Below are 19,886 nucleotides of genomic sequence, written 5' to 3' on the forward strand. Positions count from 1 at the left end.
TCTGGATGACACCGCAGTCACTGCGGCTACGGTGCTGAGCTCTCTACACGCCGTGTTACCACCGCGTATCAGGGTCTGCAAAGGGAATCCACTGCTATATATACCAGCACTAGCCTAGCCCGACCCCAAAGACTGAATCCTAAGATGAAAGGCAATAAAAAGAGACCATAAGTACAAGATCAAGAGACACAGACTATTTTGGCAACTCAAATGGAAATAGTGACATGACTGGTGATATAACAAAAAATTATTCACAATAGTACATAATAGTGTTCTAGTGATAGAAAGTGGCATAAAGAGAGAAAAGATTATTATTATTTTTTTTTTATTAAATAAGTTATAACAGCCGAAACATTGCACATCTGATGTGATACTACATGTGGACGTTTTTGGAAGTGCTGTCTTCTCCTTAGTTTTAGATACAAGCATTTACACACACACACACACACACACACATATACACACACACACATAAATATACACACGCACACACACATACACACACACACACACACACACACACACATACATACATAAATATACACACGCACACATATACACACACACAATCTTCCGTCACAATATAATGCCCCGGTGGGCACAGAGAAGTCTTCCGGCCTCAGTTGTGTAGTTAGAAGGAAGGAAGCTGGCAGGGGCCAAGCGCACCTTTTTTTTCAGCATCTGCCGTGTCAGGGACAGAACAGGTCGTGAAGCGGCTTCAGATTTTCGGTCGTCACTGGCAATGGGTCGGCTGCCAGATCCTTTTGCTGTCACCCATAATCTTTGAAGAGTTTGCAGCCAACATGTTCTACAGACCCAAAATGAGGGAAAGTCAGACAAAAACAAATGCAATTTCCATGGAAATACTGACTACATGAAATGTAATACTCTGAAGGGGCTGTAGTTAAACCTCCATAGAGAACACGACATAGGTAGACAAATCCTCCATGACATGTTGTACTGTACAGGAAGCCTACAGCTAAATACAGCAAGCATTTTCCATAAGATAACCAGTTTCAGAAAACTACCACTAATCTGAGCCAAACTTCTTACCAGATGACTAAAGAGCGATTCAATGAGCCTTCATAGTCATGTAACAGATAGGGGGTATACAGCACATATATTCATACCCTGGAAGATGAAATAATAAGAACAACAACAGAAGTGTAAAAAGTTTACTATAGCGGATACGACAGAACGCACAATGGTGGGAGTACACACATATACATATTATATATATATATATATATATATATATATATATAGTGAGTCCAAGAAGTATTTGATCCCTTGCTGATTTTCTTTGTTTGCCCACTAATAAAGACATGATCATTCTATACTGTTAATGGTAGATGTATTCTTACATGGAGAGACAGAATATTAAAAAGAAAATCCAGAAAATAAATCTAGGGAATATATATTAATTGATTTGTATTTCATGGAGTGAAATAAGTATTTGATCCCTTAGTATTCATTAGCATTTCTGGCTTTTACAGACCAGTTAGACACTCCCAATAAACTTGTTACCGGACCTGAAGCCGCCTGTTCTCACTAATCACTTGTGTGAAAAACAACTGTCCACAGAATCAGACAGATCACACAGATTTGAAGTCTCCAACATGGGTAAAGCCAAAGAGCTGTCACAGGACCTCATACATATTCATATATATATATATATATATATAAATAACTGAAGAGAGCAATGAGAAAACAGGAGCAATCATGAATCCCCCCATAGACGTATAGGTACGGCCCCCTCCTCTGCTAGATATACAAACACTGCCCTCGTACACGGAGGAAGCTTACTATAGCGGATACGACAGAACGCACAATGGTGAGAGTACATAATATATATATAACTGAAGAGAGCAATGAGAGAATAACAGGAGCAATCATAAATCCCCCCCATAGATGTATAGGTACACCCCCCCCCCCTCCCCCCGTTAGATATACAAACATCGCCCTCGTATACGGGGGAAGCCTAAAAAGCCTATTCAACCAGTACAGAAAAATGATACTGGTTTACTACACACAACTGCTGCCCACCTCCATTCACCATCAGTGAGCGGGAAGACGCAGGGCCAGAGGCTGGGCAGCCGCAGTGCCTGTCATGTGGACAGAGCAGAAATGGGACGATATATGTAGCCTGCATTTGGAAGAAATGTGGAGAAATGTGGAGAAAATTGTGAAATTTTGTGCAAACGATTTTTTTTTTTTTAGAAAAAGGTCCTGTTAGGTGTAGACACATACACCTGGCTTCATCAGCATCAGAGTCACTGTATATACTGAGAGGTGTAAATCTGATGTGGGACGGGGCTTCATGTTGTTAAATGCCCCCACGGTGTTCCATAGACTTCTTATTGTTAGTGGCTACAAAGCCTCTAATACATACAGTACCTGACATATTTGCAGATGAACAACGACCGATCTGACTGTGAGACTGCAGCCTTAAGCAAAATCAGCTGGAGTCAGAAGGTTATAGAGATCTGTAAATTACTTCTATTTAAAAATCTCCAGTCTTCCAGTACTTATCAGCTGTTTTATGTCCTGCAGGAAGTGGTGTATTCTCTCCAGTCTGACACAGTGCTCTCTGCTGCCACCTCTGTCCATGTCAGGAACTGTCCAGAGCAGTAGCAAATCCCCATAGAGAACCTCTCCTACTCTCCAGACTGGAAATATTACCACTTCCTGTAGGACATATAGCAGACGATAAGTACTGAAAGACTGGATATTATTTTACTTATTTTTTTACTAAAAGTAAAATAAATTTCTGGCACTTTCTGGCCCCAGTTTATTTGAAAGAAAAAAAAATGGTGAACAACCCCTTTAAGGCAGCAATTTGATCTTGTAATTAATCCACAGCTTCCAAGAGACGTCTTGTTGTATCCATCAGAGCTGGTGTTGCTCCGTTTAGATGCTCTACCCCTGACCCACAGAGAAGATGCGGGGCTGGGGACGCTCAATAGCATTAAACTTCATTTACATATAAGTGCAAATCACGTATTCCATGATTTCATGACTTCTGGGCAGGTTGAGTTTTATAACGTTTTCCTGTCTCCTTCTCGTCAGCTGGGATGTGTCTGCCGCACAGATCCATCTTTGCACAGGACAGTATGTGGGATCTGAGCAGTCGGCTCTTTGATCTCCTACATTGGGAACATGTGCAATCTATTGCTCCCGGCCATTCCATGCCTCGTGCTGAGTAAACCTTTAATGCTCACTTCACAGAGTTAAGTTTCCCTTTAAGCGTCCTTCCAGTCTTCCTTGCCTCTACCTTCCCCATAATGCCGCAGATGTACACTTGCAGCTGGTGGCATCCACTTCTCAAGAGTCTCTTCAGATTTGGTTTACAATTTCGGAACATGTTGTTTTAATAGATATCAAATAAAGCGGTAACACTTTGCCACACAGTCCAGAGGAATTCTTTTGTCATTTGCCAGATCTTTTCTATATTTTTTTGCTGGAGGGTAATGAGAGGTTAGGTATAATGTCAAGGGTTCCTGAGAGGGAAAAGCAAAGGCTTACATCTTCAGATTACAGAAAAGGATTATACGTGGCAACATCAGCTTAATAACCTTCACCCATTACAATGGAATGCAAAGTATTAGAGAGGTTCTCCACCGTCTGTCCGCTGCCGACACCAACCAGAGGATCAGACCAAAATCTACTGGTTATTACTAATGGGCAACAATACTGGGAATACAGCCTATCCATCACTAGAGATCAGTGACATCACTGAGAATACAGCCTATCCATCACTAGAGATCAGTGACATCACTGAGAATACAGCCTATCCATCACTAGAGATCAGTGACATCACTGAGAATACAGCCTATCCATCACTAGAGATCAGCGTTGACATCACTGAGAGTACAGCCTATCCATCACTAGAGATCAGTGACATCACTGAGAATACAGCCTATCCATCACTAGAGATCAGTGACATCAATGAGAATACAGCCTATCCATCACTAGGGATCAGCGGTGACATCACTGAGAATACAGCCTATCCATCACTAGAGATCAGTGACATCACTGAGAATACAGCCTATCCATCACTAGAGATCAGTGACATCACTGAGAATACAGCCTATCCATCACTAGAGATCAGTGACATCACTGAGAATACAGCCTATCCATCACTAGAGATCAGTGGTGACATCACTGAGAATACAGCCTATCCATCACTACAGATCAGCGGTGACATCACTGAGAATACAGCCTATCCATCACTAGAGATCAGCGGTGACATCACTGAGAATACAGCCTATCCATCACTAGAGATCAGCAGTGACATCACTGAGAATACAGCCTATCCATCACTAGAGATCAGCAGTGACATCACTGAGAATACAGCCTATCCATCACTAGAGGTCAGTGACATCACTGAGAATACAGCCTATCCATCACTAGAGGTCAGTGACATCACTGAGAATACAGCCTATCCATCACTAGAGATCAGTGACATCAATGAGAATACAGCCTATCCATCACTAGAGATCAGCAGTGACATCACTGAGAATACAGCCTATCCATCACTAGAGATCAGTGACATCACTGAGAATACAGCCTATCCATCACTAGAGATCAGTGACATCACTGAGAGTACAGCCTATCCATCACTAGAGATCAGTGACATCACTGAGAGTACAGCCTATCCATCACTAGAGATCAGTGACATCACTGAGAATACAGCCTATCCATCACTAGGGATCAGTGACATCACTGAGAATACAGCCTATCACTAGAGATCAGCAGTGATATCACTGAGAATACAGCCTATCCATCACTAGAGATCAGCAGTGACATCACTGAGAATACAGCCTATCCATCACTAGAGATCAGCAGTGACATCACTGAGAATACAGCCTATCCATCACTAGAGATCAGTGACATCACTGAGAATACAGCCTATCCATCACTAGAGATCAGTGACATCACTGAGAATACAGCCTATCCATCACTAGAGATCAGTGACATCACTGAGAATACAGCCTATCCATCACTAGAGATCAGCGGTGACATCACTGAGAATACAGCCTATCCATCACTAGAGAGCAGTGACATCACTGAGAATACAGCCTATCCATCACTAGAGATCAGTGACATCACTGAGAATACAGCCTATCCATCACTAGAGATCAGTGACATCACTGAGAATACAGCCTATCCATCACTAGAGATCAGCGGTGACATCACTGAGAATACAGCCTATCCATCACTAGAGATCAGTGACATCACTGAGAATACAGCCTATCCATCACTAGAGATCAGTGACATCACTGAGAATACAGCCTATCCATCACTAGAGATCAGCGGTGACATCACTGAGAATACAGCCTATCCATCACTAGAGATCAGTGACATCACTGAGAATACAGCCTATCCATCACTAGAGATCAGCAGTGACATCACTGAGAATACAGCCTATCCATCACTAGAGATCAGCGATGACATCACTGAGAATACAGCCTATCCATCACTAGAGATCAGTGACATCACTGAGAATACAGCCTATCCATCACTAGAGATCAGCAGTGACATCACTGAGAATACAGCCTATCCATCACTAGAGATCAGCAGTGACATCACTGAGAATACAGCCTATCCATCACTAGAGATCAGCAGTGACATCACTGAGAATACAGCCTATCCATCACTAGAGATCAGCGGTGACATCACTGAGAATACAGCCTATCCATCACTAGAGATCAGCGGTGACATCACTGAGAATACAGCCTATCCATCACTAGAGATCAGCGGTGACATCACTGAGAATACAGCCTATCCATCACTAGAGATCAGTGACCTCACTGAGAATACAGCCTATCCATCACTAGAGATCAGTGACATCACTGAGAATACAGCCTATCCATCACTAGAGATCAGTGACATCACTGAGAATACAGCCTATCCATCACTAGAGATCAGCGGTGACATCACTGAGAATACAGGCTATCCATCACTAGAGATCAGTGACATCACTGAGAATACAGCCTATCCATCACTAGAGATCAGTGACATCACTGAGAATACAGCCTATCCATCACTAGAGATCAGCAGTGACATCACTGAGAATACAGCCTATCCATCACTAGAGATCAGCAGTGACATCACTGAGAATACAGCCTATCCATCACTACAGATCAGCAGTGACATCACTGAGAATACAGCCTATCCATCACTAGAGATCAGTGACATCACTGAGAATACAGCCTATCCATCACTAGAGATCAGTGACATCACTGAGAATACAGCCTATCCATCACTAGAGATCAGCGGTGACATCACTGAGAATACAGCCTATCCATCACTAGAGATCAGTGACATCACTGAGAATACAGCCTATCCATCACTAGAGATCAGTGACATCACTGAGAATACAGCCTATCCATCACTAGAGATCAGTGACATCACTGAGAATACAGCCTATCCATCACTAGAGAATACAGCCTATCCATCACTGAGAATACAGCCTATCCATCACTAGAGATCAGCGGTGACATCACTGAGAATACAGCCTATCCATCACTAGAGATCAGCGGTGACATCACTGAGAATACAGCCTATCCATCACTAAAGATCAGTGACATCACTGAGAATACAGCCTATCCATCACTAGAGATCAGCGGTGACATCACTGAGAATACAGCCTATCCATCACTAGAGATCAGTGACATCACTGAGAATACAGCCTATCCATCACTAGAGATCAGTGACATCACTGAGAATACAGCCTATCCATCCCTAAAGATCAGTGTGTAGAGCAGAAACTAAGATCTAGTCCTTTCCATATTGTTGAGGAGTGGTGTACTGTAATTTTTAGACCATTTGTTTCTCATACTTCATACACTGATGAAACCAGACAGAACCTGGTGATCCTCCAGCTTTATGAATGGATGAAGACCATGCCGAAGCTCATGTACCCCTATCTAACGTTCATAAACTTGGTATCAACAACCAGCGGTATCTCACCGCTTGATAACCAATGTTCTAGATACATCGATCAGAAAGCCATATTTCTGGTATTCCAAGTGTCAGAAAGTCATTATTCTCAGCCTCCACGTTGACAGAATCGTTGCTCGAGGACCAAGGGTCAATGTGCCAGAGCTGCAAGACTGTAAATGAGATGACTATAAAGGAAACAGAAGACAGGCCTCTTCTATATTAATAGCCAAACAATGATTCCAGTCGGAAACTTGTATATCCTACTGGGACGGTGCAATCAATAAGAAGCGACGGAGCACAAGCCTGGAAAAAAATTATCTAAAATAAAACAAAATAAAAAAACCCGCAGCGAGTGCATGGAATCTATGTGACAATTTATCAAGGCTTGTCTAACACGGACAAAAATATTGCTGTGAATTTTGGAAACCACAGACTATTTAGCACAGCGAGTAATACAGCAATAAACGTATGGGGGCTTAAGACGACAAATCAGGAACTCTGGAAAAAGATTAACAATAAATATATCCGCCAAACTGGCAAAATGGTTCATGGCCCCCGCTTACTCTAAAAAAGAGAAAAAGAGAGTCTGGTGCAATGGTGCAATGCTTAAAATATTCACTTTGGGATTCCGAAACCACAAAATTGTTCCTCCTGTTTATTCTTGTTCGCTGTGGTGAGGGAACCAAGCGCTGAGCCCAGAGGGGGGATCAATCCGAGGAAACCCGTCCCAAAGGTAAACACAACGCGCACCCAGATGGGTAAAGTGACACCCAAGCCCCACACCGAAAGACGATGACCCAGCAGCGCAAATCCCGACAGTCTGCGGATCAAAATAACATCTAGGAAGAGTCTGTGTAAACTGGAGATGTCTGCCTACAGGATTCATGGAAATCATACCCTGTCCCGCTAGGTCATGATGTATGGAAAACAGCCCCCTCAATATCACATATCACCGAGTAAAACATAGGAGACACGCATGCCTAAAAGCTACAAAAACAGGCTCTCTTAGCTGGATGAAACACTCCAAAGGAGCCAACAACTGAACAACAGAATTAGGTATACAGAGGGTACAACTACTGCATATATGACAAGAGGGAATCTGCTTAAAGGGGTTCTCTGCTTTGTATCTCCCTTAAAACAATGAGTCCCTCTGCTGAATTCCCCAGGAACCTAGAACCGGTATATAGCATTCCCGTATTGCTCATCTGCTCATCTCTGCCTCCAGAGCAGGATCTTCCCGCTCAGCCGAGTACCGGCCAGGACACGACACAGCAGTAGATGGGGATTGGCTGAGTAGGTTGTTTTTCTCCCAGAACACCCCTCAAGAATCCGGCACAGTCCATATGACTATAGGTCGTCTAAGCTAGACAACTTCTTTAAGATTTCATCACATATCACATCCTAGCAATGAGATGGGAGAACCCCTTTAAGAACGTCTTGACGTTATGAATGTCTCTCTTCAGGATATACATTGTGTGTAACAAGTCTTCTTCTCGGCTGTTTTCTTTGGCACTTAGGCTTTCCCTAAAATATCAGGTTTCTGAAGGCAATTTCCTTTCTCATATGCTTTAGTGAACGTACTGGTCAATGTCTGTCTCCAGATGTCCTGTGTATCCACATTATTGCCGATCTGGCTGCCTTATCTATGGAAGAAAGACAAAGGCAGAGAATCAAAAGGACTCATGCCCATTGATAATAACTGGGTCTTGTAGCATATGGCTGATGAGATGAACACCCGCTCTCCAGCGCTGGCATAGTAGGGTAAATGTAGTAGAATGTGTGTGTAATAGTGTGTCTGGTGTGCCACAGGTTATAGAGAAACATATCATACATGTGGATAGGGACATAGGGTCCCATGGTGTGGACAGTGCACGGACAAAACTTCACCCGCATGTGTCAGCCAATGCTACAGAATTTTCCCAGTCATATGGCAGTCCTACGTGTAATATTGGGCATCCATTGGTCATCCAGGTGGGTGAGGTTTAGTTGACACACATTCACACCGGACCCTACCCATGGCAACCCATTCACATTTTTGGGGGTTGTTCACCCATTTTTTTTATTTTTTTTCAAATCAACTGGTGCCGGAAAGTGCAGATTTGTAATTTACTTCTATTAAAAAAAAATGTCAGTCTTCCAATACTTATCAGCTGCTGTATGTACTGCAGGAAGTGGTGTATTCTCTCCACTGCTGCCAGGAACTGTCCAGAGCAGGAGAGGTTTTCTATTTGCATTTGCTGCTGCTTGGACAGTTCCTGCCATGGACAGAGGTGGCAGCAGAGAGCACCGTGTCAGACTAGAGAGAATAAACCACTTTCTGCATGGCATACAGCAGCTGATAAGTACCAGAAGATTTTTTTAATAGAAGTAATTTACAAATCTCTGGCACTTTCTGGCATCAGTTGATGTGAAAGAATTTTTTTCTGTTGTGCAGTACCCCTTTAAGAACATAGCACACATGCCAAACGCAAGGCCCAGATGTATATAAGAGCAAGCCGACACCTGACATCGAGTTCTATTAAAAACTGCATGAAAAAACTCTTATTTGTGATCCCTTTATAAATCAGTGCTGATTGCGTCCTATGGGTGGAAACACATTACACAAGCAGTGTGCAAGCCTTATGCAATAGCAGATGTGCTCTACAACATCTGCACAAACAGGTGACTGAGCAGCTCACAAGCAGCGGTGTCAGAGCCATGTTACCCGCAGACCGGAGCCGATCCTGATCGATAACCTCTGATCCGCTAACAATATAATGATCCTCAATAACACAATAATGAGGCCCCATCATGGAACACTACATAACAGATCCCGCTGCCAGGCAACCCGCTCATAACAAAGCCAGAGATCCTCCAGGGGAGGGGGACACCACCGGCCTCTGCCAAGGAACCCCACAATTATATCCAAGGCCTTCCCCTTTATCTGCACATGTTCGGCACACAAGCCGCAGCAAAGTGGCCAGATTACTTCCAAATGTTTCCGAGATGAAAATATTTCCACTCTCAAGGAAGGAAAAAGGGGTCGGAAAGTATGTGAAGGGGATGGAAGCCTATGGTTCACAGAGAGAGAGTGACTTCATCTGGCAGACGGCAAGGTATGGATCACAATGTATAGACAAATCTCACATTGCTATGGGCTACGCAGATCTCCAGTAACATTTGCAGACACTGAGTCAGGCTGTCAAGGAACAAGGGCCTAGATTTATCCAGACAGCCGGCAATCTCCGAGCTTTACCCGTCAAATCATCAAGATAAGAATTGTCTTTTAGAGTAAAGGATGACAGAAGGTCTGTGGAGAAGCCGCTCTCAATCACTGACACAGCCGCCAAGGAAGAGGGGCAGAGCCTGGCAGAAAAATAACTTCGTTAAAGGGGTAGTTCAGAAAAATAAAATTCTTTCAGATTAACTGTTACCAGAGATTTGGAATTTACCTTCACAAAAAAATCTCCAGATTTCCGGTACTTATCAGCTGCTGTATGTCCTGCAGGAAGTAGTGTATTCTTTCTAATCTGGAGAGCAGGAGAGGTTTTCTATGGAGATTTGCTACTGGTCTAGATAGTTCCTGACATGGACAGAGGTGGCAGCAGAGAGCACTGTGTCACACTGGAGAGAATACACCACTTCCTGCAGAGCATACAGCAGCTGATAGTACTGGACGACTTCAGATTTTTAATAGAAGTAAATTACAGATAGCTAGCCCTTTTTGGCACCTGTTGATCATCATTAGTGATGAGTGAATAGTGAAATATTAGAATATTCAAAATTTGTTTGAATATCTCCCTGATATTCGACTATGCAATCGAATATTCGATCCCATTAAAGTCTATGGGAACAAGTATTCGATTATTGAAAAACATCTATTCGACCACTTGGAGGTCACCAAGTCCACAATGACACCTCAGGAACGGTCAGCCAAGGTTTGCCTCAGGCCCTGTGTGTACGAGTTATGTACGTGTAAAACTTAGCGTACAAAGTTCGTGCAACGCTTTCATGACATGTTCACCAAGCACGTAGCACTGGATGAACACACGTACTACTCTTTTTAGATCTAGCAGTCTAGCATGTATCAGCAGCACAAAGCACTTGGTGTACAGAGGGCCTTATAGTAGCACAGCAGCCTGCCTGCACTACTCTTTGTATTTATGTATGACATAGTAGCACTGGATGAACACACATACTACTCTTTTTTTAGATCTAGCACGTATCAGCAGCACAAAGCACTTGGTGTACAGAGGGCCTTATAGTAGCACATATAGTAGCACAGCAGCCTGCTTGCACTACTCTTTGACAAAGAGTCTTTGTATTAAATCTAATATTTATCCTTTAGCCCTCAGCAACCTGCTGAACTGACCTGTTTGATGAGCCCTGAAAAGGACTGTTGTGGGTTAATTAACTCCTGCCTAACCAAAAGCTAAATCACTGTCTCTCCAAGTTCTCTCCCTCACTACCAAATTGCATCTTAGGGCAGAACAGCAGGGGCTGTGTATATATGTTAGTGGGTCATGTGACTATGCCATCCAATCATTGTTATTCTCGTTTCTCATGGTGCTACGTATACCAAGGGGCTGTGGCAGCCTCCCTGCATGTTGATTGGCTAAAAAAAACAGGGAAGGGGGATTTAAACGCTCATCGAATAATTATCAAATATTCTATTCTATTCCATAATATTCGATACGATTGAATACCTTACTATTCAATCAAACAGTATTCGCTATCACTAGTTATCATCTATAAATATGGGGCTACACAGCAATCCCCCATCACCTGACCAGGACCCAGTGTCCTGAGACCCACAGGGGGGTGTGACTAAAAGCTACATGACTCCATTCACTTGTATTAATGAAGGGTCGCACAACCAAGCAGGCTGACCATGCCACCTAGAATCACTGCCCAGCCCCAGCCTACTAGTCAGAGTCCGAGGATACAGGGGGCAGCACTGCCATTTGTTACACATTACAGGGTCACCCTGGTATAACCTGGGCACTTGATATATAACAAAATATGTACAGCTGGTATAAGTAAAGGCTGGATTCACACTACATTTCTGCAATCTGTTTTATGCAAAAACAGATGCATTTGTGCGCATCCGTTCTGATCCATTTTTCCATTGGCTTCTATGATAAAAAAAAGTGGATCAAAACGCAAGTTCTTTTTTAAGTGTACACAATTTTTTTAAACGCTATAAAAACTAATGCAATTTGATCCATTTTTTTATAATTAAATTCAAAGGAAATATGGATGAAAACAGATGCGCACAAAAAAATAAACAGCAAAGACGCAGTGTGAACCCGTCCTAACTTTATCTGCCAGAGGTAAGTACATGCTGAGCCTTCTAGGTTGGGACGGACTCTAGCGTTACCTTCCCATATTATAGGATTGGGATGGCTCTATACCTCCTATAACAGCTTTATTGATCTGTGCGGTCTGCAATCCATCCAGCCTGATACAATGATATCAGTTACCTGTCCATACTTATACTGCCTGATACGGAGATCTCCAGATGACTCCACTAAACCCATCAGCATCACAGTCTGGTCAGGCTGTCAGTACATTGGGATAATGTAGTCTCTCCCCCGTCTAGCCCTGGGGCTTTATAAGGTTAGAAAAATATTTATACATGAGGGTTATCAGTGGCCAAACATAGCCGAGTCTAAGAGCATTCCATCGGGAAGTAATGGGCTGCAATGGGACAGTGAGAACTCACTTTTAGACCAAGGTCACATCTTTTTTGGGGATTCAGCAGAGAGTGTTGTGTCAGACTGAAAAGAATACACCACTTCCTGCAGGACATACAGCAGCTGATACGTACTGGAAGGCTTCAGATATTTTAATAGAATTACAAATCTCTGGAACTTTTAAGGACCAGTTCATTTGAAAGTTTTTTTTTATTGTGAACTACCCATTAAAATGTCAGTCCTACCTCTGGGACCAACATCTATCTCCAGGAAGGGGGTGAAGTGACTGCCGCATCCAGGCAGTAGAACGCACAGAGAAGTGGCTTTTAAGGTCTAATTTTTGCTTGCACCAGAGCTGATTACTTTCCAGCGGGCACTCGGTCCTGCTTTAAAGAAGAGCAGTGAAGAGCAGGGCAGCCATTCATGGGGATGGCCAGCAACAGAAAAATGCTTCAAAAGTGATTGGCACTTCTTGGCCTATTTCAGTAGACGGGAAACAAGCAATCGTGTGCCATAGTGGTAATGAACCACGTCAGCCAGTGACTGGCTAAGCCTGCTGAGACAAGGAGCAAGAATCGAGGACCCGAGCACCAGGAGGAAGGGTCAAATGAGTGAGGACAACCCCCTTTAAATCAGCACATTGTCGGCCTCTAATTTTCTGCCGTAAGGCATGTGAAATAATGTGGCGGTACCTGTCCCAGTGAGAAACGCCATTTACTCTTCACCCAGTCCATAAATGAGGATCTGTGGCAGATTATCCCATGTGGGTTCCTGGAATAAAAAGGAACGTGAAATATTCCCATAATTCCCTGACAACATGTATCATACGCAGGAGCGTGAAAGCCTTACAGAGTGCACCCCCCCATAACAGAGACTGCTAGGCGTGTGCATCTTCACACCGTACACGACACATTTATCCACTTCAGCAGATTTGTTTTCTTGGCCTATCGGGAGAGTAATCTGGATGACAGAGATTGTATCTGCAGAAAGGTTCATTTAATTTCCGGAGGCTTGGACATCCAGATGTTTGGAACAGAGAAGGCCCAATAAGGAGTGATGTGGCCCAACAAACACTTTCCACTTCATTCAGAAGATTACATGGTGGATGAAAGCTGGTCTATGGGGTAACAACGTCATTGCCACAAAGCAAGATCTTTTAAATTTATAAATAAGGTGAGATTAAAGGGAAACTATAAGCAGGTTAGACGACTCTCACCTGCTCATATGTCCCTATTGCACAGGAGACGTCCAGGAGGAGGCTATGTCTCTTACCTTCCTCCTTTGCGCCATTTCAGTGCAGTTACTGGTTTGCTCCATGGTCCGGTAAGACCACTAGGAGCACTGGGGCACCCATTAGGAGAACTGCCCTGCCCCCACTCGGGCCTGCCCCCAGCCAGCCCACTTTATTGATTATAATTAGAGAGGGGCTGGCCATCAGGGAACGGATTGGCGCTATGGGGGCGGGGCAGTGCTCCTAACCATGGAGCAAACTACTAACTGCACCAGAATGGCTGCGAGGAGGAAGGTAAGACACATGCTATTAGAGACACAGCCTCCTCTCTGGGGTCTCCTGTGCAATAGGGACACATCAGCAGGTTAGATTCATCTAACTAGCAGATAGTTCCCCTTTAAGGTTATATACCTGGTCTGGTCAATACCAATGAGGAGCCCTCGGATCTATGGCTGAGTGTTACAAAGCTGCTTTACAGTTTATTTTCCATGAAATAGAGCAATAAAAAGCGGCTATGGTGACATAGATTTACAACACAAGGTGGCGGGCTCAGGGAGATGTGTCAGGGGGCGGCTTTTACAACAAGTCATCACTGACCCTTCTCTATGTCGGAGCTTTTCATAGTTAATACCACTTGCACAGAAGTCAAGGCTGACGCTGTCATTTTCTGAATCTAGTTGGACAGCGTGTATGTGCGTTGTTTGATGCTTCTTTATGTTCCGGTATACTGATTGAACCATACAAGCACTTGCATTAGGAATAGCAAAGGCAAACGTTCCTTTCTCCACTGACTGTAGAGAAGACGGTGTACTGTTCTTACAGGAGGGCGGCAGCCTTCAAAGCTCAGTCATGTCAGGAGAAGCCAGGGTTGATTCACAATCCCTTTGATTTCATTTGTCATTTTTTCCTTGCAGACACAACGCCTTCATTGGAAAAAGAAAACGTATGTCTAAGTCACTGCTCAGCACAGATATTGGCCCTGAAACCTCCATTAAACTGGGATGGTGTCACCCTTGGATCAGGTCTGTGCAATATTTTATGGCCCTTGTGAGAAAGGAATATTTTTCACTTTTTACTTATACTGTAACCCCCTGTACTCTCGCTTCATTTCATTGGTTAACAGTGTCAACTGGGCGTGGCTTCACAGCAGCTGTTCCCTTATCTCCCGGCTGATGCGAGGGCCTGACTGTCATGTAGGCCGCCTAGGTAATACTGTCCACCGATGAAATGAAGTGATTTTAGAGCAGAAAGACAGCGCAGACAAGTTTTATACAGGTACATATCAAATGTGCAGCATGTAAGCTTGTGGATGGGGCACAGAACCACACGTAGAGTAAGGGAGTGATCGTATTACTTTAAGGTGTTATGCCAGAATGTCCTAGACTGTTGCCCTTAACCCCTTGCCGCATAAGGACGTACCATCACGTCCAAATCTGCAGCCTGTTCCTGCAGATGGACGTGCCGGTACGTCCTCGAGATGACAGGGGCGCAGGAGCCGCACTCCTGTCATCCCCGGCAGGGCCCGGCTGTCAGTGATAGCCGGGCAGCCGCCGCAACTGCCGAGATCCGGGCCGTGCCCGGCAGTTAACTAATGGGCCGGTGCCGCTGTGCCTTTCATCTCCCCCGTGAATCCACGGCGGGGGGATTTGAAATGTGTCAAATCAGACCCCAGACCAGCCCTCCCTAGTAAGGCAGTCACTAACCCCCCTCCCCAGGCGGCCATCACATCCAAGATGGCCACCGCCATCGCTGTGAACAGACAGTCTGTTCACAGCGATGGAAATGTAAAAATAAATCAAAGCCCCATGCTCTCCTCCACCGCAGGTAGCGGAGAGCATGGGGCAGTGATCGGATACAAGCGACCAGTGGTATATACTATATCAGCACTTATACTATATACTATGATAAGCACTTTTTATCCCCTGCCACCATAAATGATTGGTGACAGGGGATAAAAAGTGTTAAGTGTCCGTCCCCCAGTCACCCCCCCCCCCCTTCCCCATATACTCACCTCATCCTGGGAGCTCCTTCCTCCTCGGCGTCCAGGCTGGTTATGAAGTGCGCATGCGCTCCACAACCAGCCAACTCTGAAAATGTAAAGTGACAGAGACCAATTTGGTCTCTGTCACTGAACTATGATTACTGTGATAGAAAATATCACAGTAATCATAGTAATATAGTGAAAATAAATGAGCAAAGTACAAAAAGTGAAAAACATACAAAAAAAATAAAACACACACTTTTTATTATAGTAATAATTGCAGTTTACTCCCAAATTACCCCTAAACCCCCCAGATTACCCGTAACCACCGCAGGTTGCCCGTAATCACACCAGATTGCACGTAACCCCCCAGATTACACGTAACCACCGCACGTTAAACCTAGTGAATTAAGGATTTGGTGATTGTAAACTGGAGACTGGATCGGAGACCCCCGAAAGAGCATAATGATTGGATAAGGGGTGTAGGAGAGATCTGGTCCCGCTTTGGGGGGGGGGGGGGGGGGGGGGGGGAGGGGGACGGGGTGGTAGTGGCCTAGTTGGAGGCGTGGGGTCGAGCGGAACACTATGGGAGAAGCCGTGGACCTATGATGCTTGATTACCTAAGAAATTTAAATAATAAGTAAGTTTTAATATCAGTTAATAACTTCTGGTTAAAGCATAATAGGGGTGATACGGAGAGCCGTTTGTTCATTATATATGGATCTGGGCTTGAAGTGATGCCCTTCAGTCTGGGAGTTTACTATTATTGGTATCAGTTAAGGTTCATAACGATAAACTGGAGTGTGATTTAAGGGGGAGTAACAACGGGGTTTAGTGGTTCATTATATATGCACTTCTGCCTCGGAGTGAAGATCCCATATATATATATATATATATATATATATATATATATATATATATATATATATATACGTATATGTACTTGCTGTTTTTTAGTTTAATACTTGCTATAATTAGTATTTCAAGGGTACCTGGCGTTAGAATGGTGACCTGACTCGACCTTACAACCCTGTGGGTCAGTGTCCTTCCGTCCTCCGGCCCAACTTATGGGGATAGGATTCTCTCTTTAAAGGAGGGTTCTTCTTTTCGGTGCTCGTCTTTCTACTTTTCTGGGGTTGTCTAGGTTACATCATGGGTAAATAACTAGTAGGAGATACTTAGGGGAGTGGTGGTGGTGGGGGCCTCCGAGACAGTCTCTGGTAGGTTGTACAGTGTTATGGTAATTAAGTATAGGAATAGACCAATGAAAGATCAACTCAATGTCTTTGTAATGGGAATCAATGGCAGAGAGAAAATCTGAGAGGATAATGTCCAGAAAGAAAAATGGATGAAATTCAAAGTGTAAAGTTTGTGGTTTGGATTTTGCCTATTTTATATATTTATTTTATTTATTATTTAATTATTTATTTTTTGGGGGGAGGGAGGGGGGAAGGGAGAGGTAATTTTGTTGTAATATATTGTGATATGGCATTTTTTTTGCCTTGAAATGTAAGTAAGGATAAAATATTCAAATAAAGATTATAAAAAAAAAATAAAACACCCCAGGTTGCTCGTAATTATGCCTGATTACATGTAACCACCGCAGGTTGCCACTGACCACCCCAAATTGCCAATGACCACCTCCAGATTGCCCGTAACCATGCCAGATTACAGGTACCCACCTCAGATTACCTATAAGCACTTCAGTTTATCCATAAACACCCCAGATTGTCTGTAACCACCCCACGTTGCCTGTAACCACCCCATGTTTCCCGTAACCACAGCAGGTTGCCTGTAACCACCCCAGGTTGCATGTAACCACCCCAGGTTGTCTGTAACCACCCCAGGTTGTCCGTAACCACCCCACGTTGCCCGTAACCAACACTTTTTTACACTTACACTAGGGGACTTCTAGTATATATACTTTGATCTCTCATTGAGATCTCTGCAGCATAGATATGCTGCAGAGATCCATGAGATCGGCACTCGTTTGTCCCCGGTCTCGCGATCTCCCCCACTAGACACCAGGGAAAGGTTGCCTCCGGTAATCGGAGGCAGCTGTCAACTTTTGACAGCTGCCTCCGATTAGCTAATTAGCGGGCACGGCGATCAGACCGTGCCTGCTAATAGCGGCGGTCCCGGGCTACATGCGCACCCGGGACCGCGGCGCTTCAAAGCGGGGCCGCCGCGCGGCCCCACTTTGAAGTGCTAATGAGGACATATGACGTACCGGTACGTCATATGTCCTTAAGAGGTTAAAGTGGTATTCCCATGGGGCAAGTTATGCTCTATCCCCAGCATAAGAAATCCCAGGGGTCTGACCAATGGTTATGCACAGGATAGAGGGGATATCTAGCTGATAACCGCTAAGCTTTCATTAAACTGAAAAGAAGCAACCCTCCCCCAATTTTCCCAAACCATCTCCACCATCTCTATGATGGCGCCATAGTTATATTTCCAAAGATGTAATAAGAAATCTTCCGTCCGCCTTTAGGACGTTCTATCTCTCTTCCACCCTTTGTGGTGCTAAGGAATTGTGACAGTGAAATGAGAGATCAGATTCATTGCTGTTAAACATTAAAGGAAGTGGCGGCAGACGAGGGAGATGTGTGACCACACGGCTGCTATAGCATTCTCTTTGCTCTCCTTCTATCCCTTAAATAATAGCCTGAGGCTATGGCTACAGACGATGCCAGTGAACATGAGCTGGTTGTACTTAAATTTCATTATCAAGAACACAGAAATCACCATCACTACATGATCCAAAAATGGATTAAAACAATAGCATCATTGTACTTAAGGTTTATTTTCTCGTCAAATAATGATCCTCTATTTAGGGCCTTGTTAGACAGCGGGATACGGAGTGTAAGCGAGTGCCAAACTGATAGGGCGGCCCTGGTTTATGAGCATATATATATATATATATATATATATATATATATATATATATATATATATATATATATAATCTCGCTCACTTCAGCTGCCACTGACAGGCCGAGACAGGACAGGGATTGGCTGAGCAGGCTGTCCCTGCAGAGACCTGTCAGAAGTTTTAGCTGCAGGTGCAGTGAGCGAGAGGACACCGGGGAGCCTGGAGAGATATACCATTGGCCGCCCATCACCTATTACATGGAGCAATGCATGGGAAGCAGAAAATGATTTAACAACATGCTGAAAGACAGTGAGAAGCCAATGATATCTGCCCGAATTGTCCTGATTTCGCAGATAATCGCTATCTTGAATAGGACCCTTAGGCCTCATTCACACGTTCAGTGTTTTTTTTTTCTGGCCCATATATTCTTTCCACTATAAACGTTTGCAATCCGCTAAAAATACGAATTGTGCATCGGCAGGCCATGCGTAGTGCATCCGCAATCCATATCTTTAAGTTACTAGTTTATTAAAGTTGATCAGGTAAATTGTATCCAGTCTGTATTGCAGATGATACAAATGCCAAAAGGTGAAAAATAGCGGGTCCCATTGACTTCTATTGCAGAATCCGCACTAGGACATGTCTTTTTTGTGGACCAGATTGCCTACTTGTAATCTACGGATCATGTGAATAGCTCAATAGAAATCAATGGGCAGTAACTCAAGTACGCAATTGCGGACACAATTATGGAACGTAATTCTGTGCTAAAAATCCAAGGCCGATTCCTGAGAGAAGAGCAACAAGGCCTTGAATAGAAGGATTTGGGAAAGTGGGCGGCCTGGCCATAGAAATGGTACAGTCAGTTTAATGTGGATAAATGTAAAGGTTATGCACTGGGGCCAAGGAAGCACATTCTACAATTCTGGACTCAATAATAAAAGAATTGGTGAATCTGCCAGAGAAAAAGAGGTAGGAATTATGGCAGACAGTAAAGTTAATTGTAGTGACCAGTGGCAGGCATCTGGCATGGCCAAACTTTCATGGGGACGGAAGGGTAAGCTGCAACCAGGCAGCTCTGGCACCTGCTTACCTCAACCAGTGGCAGCAGGTTCAGGCGACTTTAATATAAGGTGTGTGGGCACCTTAAAAGCAGCAAGACTATGGAGCTCACACAAT

General features: G+C 43.9%; 1 long non-coding RNA gene across 1 annotated transcript in view; it reads right to left on the minus strand.

Annotated features, from left to right (window-relative positions):
• Positions 1-563: 563 nt before the first annotated feature.
• LOC138802956 (uncharacterized) overlaps positions 564-19,886 on the minus strand; it is a 65,480-nt gene continuing 46,157 nt past the window's right edge. Inside the window, exons 4-6 of the long non-coding RNA XR_011364834.1 lie at positions 13,316-13,394; positions 1,054-1,131; positions 564-808 (exon numbers count right to left, since the gene is read on the minus strand). This is a non-coding gene — a long non-coding RNA (uncharacterized lncRNA). The remainder of the gene's footprint in view (positions 809-1,053; positions 1,132-13,315; positions 13,395-19,886) is intronic.

Source organism: Dendropsophus ebraccatus, chromosome 10, assembly GCF_027789765.1.
Source record: "Dendropsophus ebraccatus isolate aDenEbr1 chromosome 10, aDenEbr1.pat, whole genome shotgun sequence".
NCBI lineage: Eukaryota > Metazoa > Chordata > Amphibia > Anura > Hylidae > Dendropsophus > Dendropsophus ebraccatus.